We start from the raw sequence: 13,250 nt of genomic DNA, 5'->3' as shown, positions 1-13,250 counted from the left end.
GACAGTGATGGGACAAGGGGGAGTGGTTTTAAGCTCAAGGAGGGAAGTTTTAGATTGGATGTCAGGGGGAAATTCTTTACTGTGAGAGTGGTGAGGTGCTGTAACAGGCTGCCCATAGAGACTCTGTCCCTGGAGGTGTTCCAGACCAGATTGGATAGGACCCTGGGCAACCTGGTCTAGTACCAGATCTGGAGGTTGGTGGCCCTGACTGTGGCAGGAGGGTTGGAATTTGATCCTTGAGGTTCCTTCCAACCCAAGCCATTCTGTGATAAGTTAGAACTCATCAAATGAGAGACTAATTTAACTCTTTACTCATGGTTCTGACCACTGGACACTTCTTGGGTTCTATGTAGTCTTTATGGCTAAAAAAAAACCCAGCAACCTACTTTTCTTCTATCTTGCAGAGATTATTTTTGTGGCCTGTAGTTGGGATAGCTGTTCTCTTCTCCTAGGACAGCTGCATCTTCCTGCCTTTAGGTAGCTGTCTGTTTAGCAACATCTCTTTTGCAGTTAATTTTGTAGTATTTTAGTGCTGGAGAATAGTGGGAATCCAGGAGCATAATACAATTTAAAGCAAGTCAGACGGAACCTTTAATAATTATAATCATAGTGAGAGAACATTTGAGCTGTATTTCCCTCTCTAATTTTCTGTTCTCTTCTAAGTGATTGCAGGGGTCTGGATTATAAGAAAAGAAAGGGGTGAGGAAAAAATACCTCAAATGTTAACAAAGCCAGGCATTCATCCATGGAAGGGATGGATTTCAGTTGATCCTTTACATGTTAACAAGGCCCAGTCCCCACGTCTGATAGAGATGAACTTCCACTGAGTGAGCCAGTAGAATTGGTACATCTAGTATTATCATATTGTAGAAGTAGAGGTTGTAAATAATCACAAACTACTAGCTTTTAGTCAAAAGCAGTGTAGCTTTTATTACAATAAATTTCATGCTCAGACTTCTTGAATCTTGAGTATTAATAATTTTGCCACCTTACCAGAGTGTAGTTCAGAAACCAAGTATAGTAATTATGAAATGTTACCTGGAGTCACCCTATCCCTGAAAATTCAGGCTAAAGAACAGGTAGCAGATTTTATTGCTGTTACCTGCAAAACCTAATGTTTCTTCCAATTTCTTTATGAAGGAATGTCCAAGTGTAAGTGAGGATGCTTGTGAGGTTTTATTTTTAATTGAAAATTAAACAAATAATCCTCTCCGAGGTTAAATCCAGTTACTTGCAAAGAATTGCCATGTTCCCTAAGGTGACAGGCATATATTTTGACCCGGCAATGTTTGGAGGTGCTTTGTGTTTGGTAACATTTACCATGTTGCAGATGCTTTGCAAGTTCCCAAAACGCATCCTGTGAAAGCCAGCTTGTAAAATGAAGTTAGAAGAACTTCAGTTTGATAGCTCTGCTGAAATAGCTTTGCAATTTCTGGGCAAAGGGCACTGAAAATCCATGAAGGGCATAAATTCAGATGTGCTTTTTAAGGGCAAATTGATATGATCCTACCATCTTCACTGTGAAAACTGCAGTGGTGACCTCTCTGTGTCTGTTGCCTTTCTGGCTTTTTGCTCTGTGATTCCAAGAAGGTCTGAGACCAGCCCCTGGGCTTTTGTTACTGTGGACTTTTTTGTTTGGTTAAAGAATAAAACAACAACAACAAAACTTTCCAAAGGATGGATTTGTGGAGGAATATGTAACAGTTTGATCTTCACTGCATTGCACTGGCATAGAGCTGTATAGAGCGAATGGGGATGGCTCAGTTTCTAAATGTCAATTGCACAGGAGCAAGACTTCAGAAAGAGATTGTTACAGGTGCTTTTAAGACTTTATTTTAACTGTACGTTGCCAGATTTGGTGGATAAAGGACAGTGATTCAAGATGAGGGTGAATCAAAAATTCCTAGTTAACGTGTTTTCACTTATATTAATCTATTTATGCTGAAGATGTGGTTCTTTTGGATTCTGTTTCAGGTAATCTAGTTTTATTGTAAGTGGTTATTGTTGGCATGGGAAACAAGGGAGCAGCTGCAGGCTTTGTTTGCTTTGATTTTGAATTTTACTTTTGGCAAAGGCAATTTTGTACACAGGATCAGTCATTTCTTTTCCTTCTATTTGTTATAAAACCAGATAAAAGTCTGCCAACACGGGAACTGGAAGAATGAAATCGTGCCATTAGATGAAAAGCCAAAGGCGATGAAATGACCTAGACACCATATTCAATGACCCCTTCCCATCAGTTACGATGAGACTGCATATTGCCTGCCCTGACACAGAAATAGTTTGTGTTTTTCTATTGTATAAAGTTTTGTAATCAGTCTTCTCTGACTCGCATCGCGTTTTTCAGTCCATCCCTAGACTGACTTCTTATGAAAAATCCCTTTTCTCCTGTAGTTTCTAAGTCTTGAAAAGGAAGCAGGAGAGTAGCAAACAAATATGAGGAGAGCTAAGAAATGTATCTAGATCTGGATCTGGAGTCAATGAGAGAGAGTAGATACAATTGTATCATCACTATTTTGTAAATACGTTTTTTATCAAGAAAAAGAAAAGGGAAATAAGAGTGAGCATATCATGGTAAGACTGATGCTGCAAGCATTTCTTTGCTGGAAAAGGCTTGAATTGTATTTGGACTAGATGACATATTAACATGGCTGTCTATTTAACTGTCTGTTTGGTGTACTGAAACTTCATTTTGGCTTCATGCCTGCTGGGAAGAGATATGGTTATCTTAGTAGCATTACTGTTCATAGGAATGTACCATCGTTGTGGGTATCTAAGAAGGAAAGGCAGGTAATTAAAAATAGCTTTTTTGGCTCATCAGGCATCATTTCAGTGCACAGTGACTTGTCTGAATTCTGTGCTATGTAGAGGTATTTAGCCTTGTATGAGACTTCTCCACAGTCAGCATTCTAACAGTCTTTTCAGCATACTGCTTATGGTCTGTATGAGATGTACTTTGTGCATCTGTTTGTGCTCTACAAATTCTCAGTTGTGTGTGCTTGGCCTTTCAAGACTATTTCAGTTCAAACTAGTGACCTGAGAGAATACTACCTAAGGCCACAAGAGTTTTTCTGCATTTGAATCAATTGAGTTTAAAAACCTGGAGGAAAATAAGTATGGAAGATAACAGAGTGTAAAAATGGAAACACGAAGTGGGTACACTCTTCTAGGAAATGTACATTGGGAACTTTTTCTTCTTCTGGCAACAGAACTTTCTTTTGAAAGCCCAAATGTAAAAAATCTGGAAAAACATCTCAAAAATTAAACAGGAGATGCCATTTTAGGTTGAAGAACATGACAGTATGTAGTATAACACAATTCAGACTTTGTTCCTGTAGGAATGTGGCTTGATTTTAACATGTATAGCAAAGCAGGGACTGGCTGCAAAGCATTTTGCCACAGTGTTCAGCTGGACGTTGCTGGGAATCTGTCACACAGCTGGGTTATCACCTCAGAATTTGTTCCCAGTCCAGAAATAAAACCAGCATCCTTCACTTGCATTTGGTGAAACAGTTAAAGCCGACCATGAAGCAGATGTGACATATCAATGGCAGTTTCTGCAGATGAGTAACAAGGCTCTTTAGGAGGGCTAAAAATAATCCCATGCTATAATCATGAAGAGGCTATCCCTAGTAGTCAATCTATAAATAACTAGCTAGTGACTAGTATGGTAGATTTGCATCTTTCGTATGTTTTAAGCACTTCTCAAAGCAGAGATAATGTGGTCAAGAGGTTAAAGCAAAGAACTGGGAAGTGAGGACTGTTTCCAGACTCTCAGACCTGGTTTGTAGGACTTGCAGAACAGTGATACTGAGTTCGGCCTTCGGCTGTTTCAAAATTCAGTCTTTAAAATGTTCCTCCCATCTTAAATATGTGGTCCCCCCACTAGATGGGAGGAAATAGTTATCTTGATGGTAGTTTACAGCCCCCTTATTAAAAAGGAGGCACAGTGATTTACTGTACATGCTGCTGCTTTTCTCTGCAAGCTGATTTTAGGCGTAGTCCATATAACCCAGCATAGCTGCCTTGACTCTCATTGTTAGACAGAAAACAAGAGCCACATCAGTGGTTTATTTTTCCCTTTCCAAAAGTAGTTTTCTAGATCCAGGTAACTGAATGACATAGTAGAAGTACTTGTTTCTCCTGTGCTGAATTATAAAAGGGAGCTGAGGGGATTTATCAGAGATGTGTCCACCTTCTCTGTGGGTGTCAAAAGGCAGAGGAAATACGTCCTGCACATGGGAGCTGCATACTTACAGATGTATGTACACATTTCCACACTTTCTGGGGAATGCCCTGCTGCCTACTGGACTGAAAAATGATTGAAGACACTCCTCTGTCTTTGGTTATGTGAAAGACTTGAGAAGCCTATTTGCTTGTTCCACTGAGTGCGTCCTCCTTCAGCAACCAGGAGAACAGGGTTGTCTTGCCCATAGCACAGGGCTCCCGCTGCAGGCAGGGCCCTTGCATGCTGTTGGCTGCCTGGCCTGTCTCACCAGCGTCACAGATGCTCCAGCTCTGTGGTTATAGCTGAGGCTGATTTAGAGTCATTTCCACACCTACTCCATTCTCCAAACAGCTTTCGCTTTAACTCATGGAAATGTACAAATGCTTGGGAGGCCTTCAAGTGGGGTTTTTGGAGGCATTGTGGTTTTGTTTTGTACAACTATTGTCTGTTACGATACCTAAACCACACCAACAGTGTCAGTTCACGTGGTTCTTCATCTTAAAAATGTACTTGGAGAGACTTAGGGTTTGGTTCAACCCACAGTGAAAACTAGTAGCGAGTTCTGAGATTCAGTGGTGATAGCTGAGGCTTATGATTCAAACAGCAAATCCAGATGGGCTCCTGTATTCAAGTTTTCCAGCAAAAATGTTTGTAATTAGAATTGGAAGTTGCTAATTTGTAAGAAGCTTTTTAAAAAAAGGTCCCAGTCTCCATCTCTTAATGCTGTGCAAGTTACATATCTCCCAGATCTTTGCTAATGCTAATTTAAAAGGTCAGAAGTTACTGTAACCTAGGTCGTAGACTGTCTGAAGATAGAAAGAGGCACAAAGCAGAGAACAGACAAAATATACCTGTCAAAATACGTCTAACTCCTCAAGTATTGTAGAGGTTTCCTGCTTCCTTTCTAGCATATAAACGTGTGGTTTTACTTGCAAACAGCTAGTGGTGAGAACAATACACCATGTGTATTTAGATACTGCTAATACTGGTGTTCAGTATTTCTTCTTCTTTAGAAGTGATTCGCACAAAGTTTTTCTTTTGCCTGGTCCTGCAGACTTTTGGAAAGTTGGCGTGTATATATATATATACATATACATATATACATATATATACATATATACATGGTTATACACTGTGCACACAAAAGTAATAAAATGTCAGTGCACACCAAAATCTTCCTGGTTTGGAGTGAATGCTCAGTTGGAGGGATAAATTCTTTTTATTTCCTTTGTTGTTGTTGTTCTCCTCCTCCTCTTTCTTCTCTTTCTTTTCTTTTTATTTTTCTATCTTTTTTTGATTAATGGAAGCTGCTTTGTTTAAGGATGTTTTCTTCAAATTATCCCCTTACAGTGGAAACCTGAAATCTTTCATTTTGCCAATTGAAAAAAGAAAAAAAAGTTCTTTTCTGACAAGTAAAAAAAAAACCAAAGAAAAAAAAACCAAAGAAAGAAAGAAAAAAAAAAAAACCCAAAGAAAAAAGAGAGAAATAATGTTTAAAATAGTTTTTCATCCAAATGCACTGAGTAGAGTCGTAAGTTTTTTTGCTTGTATTAAAGACTAATTTTGGGGTAAAAAATGAGTATTTGGTTTTGATGAGAGAATACGGAAAAGAAACCCAGAGTAAGTGTTGGCAGTGGGGAGGAGCACAAATAGGACAGGCAAGAAGGTGGAAGGGAAAGTTTTGGAGGAAGTGCCAATGTGTAGCATCACAGTTCTGCACAAGGTGAAGTAAAAGCTGCAGAACTCTGTAGGCTGGTCTGCTGCTGTCACAGTAGTAACTTTACAGAAAATTTCCACTGGAAAAATGCTGTCTTTGAATTAAACCAATTATAAAATGGTACTTCATTAGAGGAAAAGACACCTGAAAATTTACAGGTCAAATCAATATTGTGAGATGGTGATTTTTATTTCCATTTGTCTTAAAATACTTCTATTTTTCTTAGTTTTTGAACCTAAGATGTAAAGGAATTCTGTTTTAAACTGCAAGAAAAATTATTCTTTTACATTAACCAGAGGGGTAAGCTTGAAATGAAATCTTTCTTTCCTATTTGCAATTAGTTGTCTTAATGGTGGGTAAAGTTTTTCTCCCTTTATTATTGGAGATTTTTTTTTCCCCAGCACATTTTTAACTATTAGTAAGCCACTCAATATTGTGTTAGGCACAGATAATGTTTATTGACAGTTAAGATAATGAAATGTTTTGTTGGGAATGAGCAGTTGCAGTGCTACATGTCTATTGTTCCTCAGTTAATCCTGGCTTGCCTGGCTTCTACTGCTGAATTTGAAGGCCTAAATGGATCACAGAATCATTAAGGTTGGAAAAGACCTCTAAGATCACCTAGTCCAAGTGTCATCCCATCCCTACCATGCCCACTAACCACATCACTCAGTGCTACATCTATGTGGCTCTTGAACACTTCTGGGACAGTGACACCAGCACCTCCCTGGGCAGCCTGTGTCAGTGCCTCACCACTCCTTCTGAGAAGAGTTTTCCCAATATCCAGCCTAAGCCTCTCCTGCTGTAACTTAAGGCCACTGTACCTTGTCCTAAGGTACAGAAGCACCAGTGTATACTCCACTCGTAAAACAGGATGCTGAGAAATGGATGACCTCCAAGAGTAACTGAAACTCTGAGTTATCATCACCTATCCTTCCTCACGTGGCCAGCTGCAGGTGTAGGAAGCAGGCAGCTGCCCAAGGTTAAGTCAGCTACTGTCAGCAGGAAGGGGATTGCTTGCTTGTCCTGTGCCAAGGCCCTGTGATTCTGCTGCTGCCAGAGGTGTAAGCCCTGACCCACAGTGCCATTGGCCTTGCAGCAGCTGGGTTTCATATCCTACACCTCCTTATTCTAGCTTCTTCCCTTCCTCCTTCCCACCCCTTGCCATGGCAGGAGTGGCTTGTCACTGGTCTCTCATCCTTGGGCATCCGAGCTGCTTTGATGTGTACCGATGAAATGCCCTCAGCTGGCTCTGCTTGGCTGTGCAGTAAGCCTGCAAGAGTTTTCTTCTTGCTGCTTAAGCAGCGCTGAGGTATTCATCACCTGCAGCTGCTGATCAAAGAGGAGGGAGACTTCTCATAGAAAATACCTCCCTGCAGATTAAACAGTGCCTGAGTTGATCTAATTTTTAGCAGGCTGCCATGAATCTGTGAGCCTTTCTCTTTTTAGAACAGTATCTGCAGCTTTCCTTTTAAGATAAAAAGCTAGGAGAAAGTCAAGCTGACAGCAAAAATAATTCCTTATTTGTATATATAGTTTGCATAAAGTACATTCCAGCAGTGTTTGTTCTGTCAGCTGTTGGAGAACAGACCTGTTTCTTTTATGTTTACGCTTCTGTTTTTTGGTCTGTGACATACCAGGCACTCTGGTAGAGAGTGGAAGCCTGGCTGGATTGAAGCGGTATATAAACGGTTCCATTTTTGGTGCAGATCTAACATCAGAATGGACATCTTTGGGATGTCAGAAAAGGAACTAATTACGGTCGTGAGTTTTGAACTGCCACCCTCTCCTGACAAATGGCCTGGGTAATTGGAAGCAGTAGAAGAATCCATGCGCATTCTAATCTTGCTGGGGGAAAAATGTCATCTATCATCAAATAAATCTTTCCCTTTGCCAAATGAATGTTGAAATGAGAGTTCTCTAGCATTTTCTCTTGATTGTAGAGAAATAATAATCCAAAACACTAGTAAAATAAGTTACTGTGTTAGCATTATGTACGTGCAAGAAGCTGCAAACAAAGTATCCAAGAAAGTGAATTAAAATTGAAGAAGCAGGCTAGCATTTGGAGCTCAGAGATGTCAACATTTTCTGGCTGTCAGGTACAAAGGCCAGTTTTATCTGGGATGTCTTTTAAACTTAAAAGCTATCTGGTGTGTGCTGGAGTAGGAGCCATCTCACGGACACCCATACAACTCTGGCAGTGCAGGGTGTGACTTGCTTGCAAGTCCGGACCCCATACTGATGCAATGGGGATTTTTAGACTTCGTGTTGCAGGGAATACAATCCTGAAAGTAAGATCTAAAACTGAAGATGCAGCTGGACTTTTTATTACTTCATTCCCCCTAGATCTTTGTATTTGCTGTACATTTATTACTTTTTTTGTTTCTTGCCATGGTAAGATCTGATTGGTCTGATATTTCTTGTTTCTTCTTTCCAGGCTGTTTTGGACATGAATTGTACCTGAATCCTAAATTCAAGCTTTTCTTTCTGGTGCTCTTATTATCTCAGTATTAAACAGAAGCCCCTTTTGGAATTAAACATAATGAGTGCTTTGAATATCACATATGCTTTGTGTGGTTTGGTACTTCCTAGAAAATGGCTTAAACTGAATGAGAGTCCTAATGAATTTAGCACACCTCTATTGCTGATCATAGCTGTATGATAGCAGGTTGCACATGGAGATCTGAGCCTTATTGCATCAGAAGCTGCATCTCCTGTGGGGAGATTCTCAGTCCTTAGAAGAGTCTGGGAGGCAGCTCTTGCCTCAGACACTTCCAAAAAAAAAAGTGAAGACAGAAAGGGCTGCAGGTAGGAAAGGTCCCTGCTCAGGGCAGACAAGGCAGAGCAGACTGCCTGGTAGACAAGGGCAGTGTAGGAAAGGGGAAAAGCGCATCCTGTTCTAATCAAGCACATGAGCTCCATTAAGAAATGTACTAATGGAGATCAGAGTGGACAGTAACTCTAAATTTTGCATTTAATGATTTTTTTTTGTTCTTTGATTCATATTTTAGTGGCTTTTAAGTTTTAAACAAACATTTAGAAAAATCATTAATGCTAAGTGGACAGTGTGCAATAACTGTCCTTCTCAGAGCTTGTTCTACAAAGCGTATGGGGCCTTTTTCTCATTCAGCTTTGAGCTGGTGTCTTTGAGTATTCTCTGGTTCTTCTGCCTTTTAACAGTAGGCATCCTACTCCTGTGCCAAGCACGCTGTATTTTCTGACTGATAGGCCCCATATTTTTATAGGTCAGCTCTTCTTTGGAAGATTTGGAACTTGTGCAGCATATCTTTCTGCCTTTGTACATTTACCTCAGCCTTCTTAAAATCTTGATGAGGGCTTAGCTCTAAACTCCAGGGTGCTTACTGTCCCACAGTACCCCTAGGGAAGGTTGCTCAAGCTCTGACATTATGGATATGCTTTTCATTGCGGAGCTCCTTCATACAACTCTCCTCTGTTGGCATAGAATCTTATTTATCCTTAATTAATCTGATTTGCACAAGCCTTCTTCATAGGAGACAGAGGACCTTTTAAAACTTCTGTAAGTCTGAGTCTGGTGGTGTTGCTGTAGAAATATTGTCAGCAGCTAATAATAAGGAGCCAGGAACAGATGCATAGCTTTCAGAGACTGCTGAAGTGAAAGGATTGTGGATGCACTATCCAGGAAAAATAGTCATCTTTTCAATTTTATCTTGCTAACATGAATCTAAAGACTATCTTGGGGCAGTTGTATTTATTTATTTGTTTGGTGATGCATCGTAATTTTTCACCAATAGCACTAGGAAGAAGTTGACTTTTCATGATGTTCCACTGAAATCCAAACTGGAAAATTTCTGATTCAGGATATTGGTGGTTGTTTTTTTTTTGTTTTTTTTGTTTTTTCTTTTCTTTTTTTCTTTTCAGTGAAAATGTAGAATGTTTGACTGTTAATGAATAGCTCCTTCCCTCGGAAATGTCAGCCTTTCATACAAATACACAGAAGTTGAAATTCATTATTGTAAGTACACGGTGCTGCTTCTACTGCTCCTTTACATTTGGAAAAGTAACATTTTTAAAACAACCAGTACTGAGCAAGAAAGTCAGGTCTAGAAATGTGCCCAGGAATACAGTTTGCAGAGACTTTTTTTCCCATAGCTGTCGCAAAGGGAGCTGGGGTAGCACTTTCCCAGCCCTGCTCTTTTATTTCTGTCTTCCGGGACTCTAGCAGATAAGCTCTGGTAAATCATGCTCCAGCGAGATAAGATGTCACCTTTCTCTTGCTGCTCACCCTCTGTCAGTTTGCTGGACTTCGTGGTCATGTAACAGAACTGGCAGATAGATATATGTGCCTTTTTGTCTCAGCTATTCCAGTGAGGCATATTTGTCTGGTGCGTTAATTTACATTCCTAACGAAAATGGATTTTCGCTGCTTTGCTGCACTTGAGAGCTGGAACTGCAGACAGATAGACTAGTCTGTGCTGGAGTAAAGCTGGTGGAATTACAGCAGAGATGGATCTGGCCAACTCTGGGACTCCTCACCTGGTCTCAGTAAACTTGTATAGGCAGGTAGAAATGCAGGCAGGCACGGAGTGGAGGTGGCTTTAATCTTTATATCTGTGAGATTTCACATCAAATAAATTTCTTAAAAAGATATGTCATATGTCATAAGTCATATGGGCTCAATTTGCTATTTATTAAGTGTTCCTGACGTAGTTAATGTTGAACATGCATTTTGCTAGGACTGATCATATTTTAAAAAATTGTCTCTAACTTGGATCATTGTCTGTGTATCCCAGTTCATTGCAATATTGAAACTACTACTGCTGAAGACTAAAATAGTTCCTGCTATTGCTCCTTGAGTACAAACTCTTTCTAACTTATGGGAACCAAGTGTTCATCTGTTGTTTATGCAGCATATTAAACTGTCAGGTCTTTCCCCACTCATAAATAAAATTCTGAGAAGACTGTAATTTCTTAGTCTCCAGTGATGTTCATACTTCTCTGGAAATCATCCCTAGTGATCGAAGCATAGAGCCTTCAAAGTACTTCCTGGGATCTGTTCTATAACCATATTTCTGTAGGCTTATGTATGACTGGATATTCTTTACTGTATGCCTAAATTTTGTGTGGGCTTAGTAAAGATGGGGAGTTGGAGAACAGTGTGCAGGAATGGATTTGTTCTGGGGGTCCTGGGGTAGCACTGCTTTATGTAGTTATGTTTCAAGAACGGAACAAAAGGCCATTGATAGGCTCTGCTAGATTCTCATGCTAGCCTTTTGGTTTCTTTTGTTTTTTCCTTTGCATTTATAGTTTTAAGAGGAGTCCTTCAAGCTTCTTTGGACAATTTAGAATGGTTTCCCTAGAGATATTTCATTAACGAAGCAAGTGCTATTTTCCTCTGGAGAATGTCGCTTAATAAACTGTTGATGTTATCTGTTATTTTTTTCCCTCTGTAGCATTTATCAAAGGAAGTGCCAAGCATAAAAATGAATCAGTGAAACTCAATCCAAAGGCTGCTTCAGGGATGTGCTCACCTCCTCAGTCCTACTTCTGGCTTCACTGAGGTAAATGTGTTCAGGTTTTACATAGCTGACATTTCATGATTGCCCTTCCAATATCTTTCCAACCCTCCTTTACTAACAAACCTGAGTATTGTGTACAGGTGTGTGGTGGAATAAGAGGTATAACTTGAAAGAAGGTAACGAGGAAAGCAGCAGAAATGACTGGGACAGCGGCACGAGTTTGGAACAGAAGGCAGGAAAAAGAATGGGGAAAGCAATCACAGAAGGCCCCTCCCCTGTGTCATCTTACACACTAGTTCTACACAAGACTCACCTTGTGTTCACACAAAATGCAGCCAGCTACCTTTTGTGTAGGTGTGGGGATCTGTCCTTAGAGCTGCCTTTCACTTAGTGCTGCCGAAGGAAAGGGACAGTTGCCAGGAGAGAACTAGAGACAAATAAAAAAAAAAGTAATGTTGAGATGTAGCCACAGTTGTAGCGCTCAGCATCAGCAGAGTACAAGCTCAGCTCCTGTGAGAGAAAATAAGATGGCCTTGTTGGAGACTGAAGAGAGAAGCTGATCTCCAGTATGGGCCAGTGGTTTGGCAAAGGGAAAGTGCCAAGTCAGCACTCTAAGCTGTTACTGTTTTTTTTCATCCCATTTGAAGCCTATGTTAATATTGGGAAATCCTGCATTTTTAATGGGCTTTTATCCATCATGGAATTATAAAAGCTTTCAGAGAGCATCCGCTGCCTCTGGGAAGGCTAGAGGGACTAAACTTCAGATTTCAGAGCCTGAGATGAGGAATCTGCTGACAGAGCTTTAAAATAAGTCACAGTAGAGCAGTCATGCTTGTGAACCTGAAATAGCCAAGGGAAAACACCCTTGCCTACTCACTGGAAAAGCTCAAGACGAAAATCTTGGTTATCACTGTGCAGCTGAGCAGTCCATTCAGCTCCTTTGTGGAAAGTTAAGCTCTAATGTCAGCAACAAGGAGACTTTGGCTAGTTAAATCTCTATTTATAGATCTATTATATCAGTATACCTTGTGGACTGATGTAACAAATTCTGGCAGTGTGCAGTGGTAAGGATCTTACCATGCCTGTAGCTATTTATATACATAGAGGAGGTTGAAACAAAGCTGGTTATTTCTGAAAATTCATCTGGTAAAAATAATGTGTGCTTCTGTCTAGATAGTATCTGTCTAATACACAATTTCTTTTAAACATCTTTTCAAAAATAGCCAGCAGTTCAAAAAAACTGCCCCCATTGAAAATGGTTCTGTTGTCGTGGATTCACCAAGTGTCAGTGTATTCAGTTGCATTTTAGTTATGTCATTTGAGATGGGATGCTCAGTTTCTAAAAGTATGTACTTAAGGGCAGAAAGAGAGATTTCAGTGTATTTACTGAATTTTAACTTAGGCAATGTAGGAGGGCTTGCTGCAATACCTTAGAGCTTCTGAAAACTTCCTTTGCCATGAATTACCTTAGGGCTTGCCATCTTAGAAATGAAGTTTAAACTAAAAAGTACTTAGGCTAGTACTCTGGCTAGAGATGTTCTGCATTTTTAGCGGATGTACCACTGACCTAATGAAAAAAGACAAATAATTTATCACATTTTTGAGACTCTTTTTTTCCCTTCCTGAAATTTGAATCTTAGGAAAAAAAAAAGTCATTGATTTACAGAGTTTAAAAAAAAAAAAAAAGGTAGTGAGGAGCTCTGAAAACACTTCTCTTGCTCACAGCCTCCCTTTCCACACTCAGATATGAATTCTTGTGCAAAATGAGTGCTTGACATCACAGAATTGGAATACAGATTGATGACAG

The 13,250-nt window shown here is 39.9% G+C and overlaps 1 protein-coding gene across 1 annotated transcript in view; it reads left to right on the top strand.

The window, feature by feature from the left end:
• Nucleotides 1-13,250, top strand: part of TBX19 (T-box transcription factor 19) — a 139,578-nt gene that overhangs the window by 76,468 nt on the left and 49,860 nt on the right. The window contains exon 9 of the transcript XR_006167267.1: nt 11,378-11,485. The gene's annotated coding sequence lies outside the window, so the exon portion shown is untranslated. The remainder of the gene's footprint in view (nt 1-11,377; nt 11,486-13,250) is intronic.

The sequence above is a fragment of the Centrocercus urophasianus genome, unplaced genomic scaffold (assembly GCF_019232065.1).
Source record: "Centrocercus urophasianus isolate 14NV4802_14NV808 unplaced genomic scaffold, USGS_Curo_1.0 seq_12, whole genome shotgun sequence".
Taxonomy (NCBI): Eukaryota; Metazoa; Chordata; class Aves; order Galliformes; family Phasianidae; genus Centrocercus; species Centrocercus urophasianus.
The sequence above is the reverse complement of the archived record's forward strand: the minus strand, read 5'-3'. Positions and strand labels throughout refer to the sequence as shown.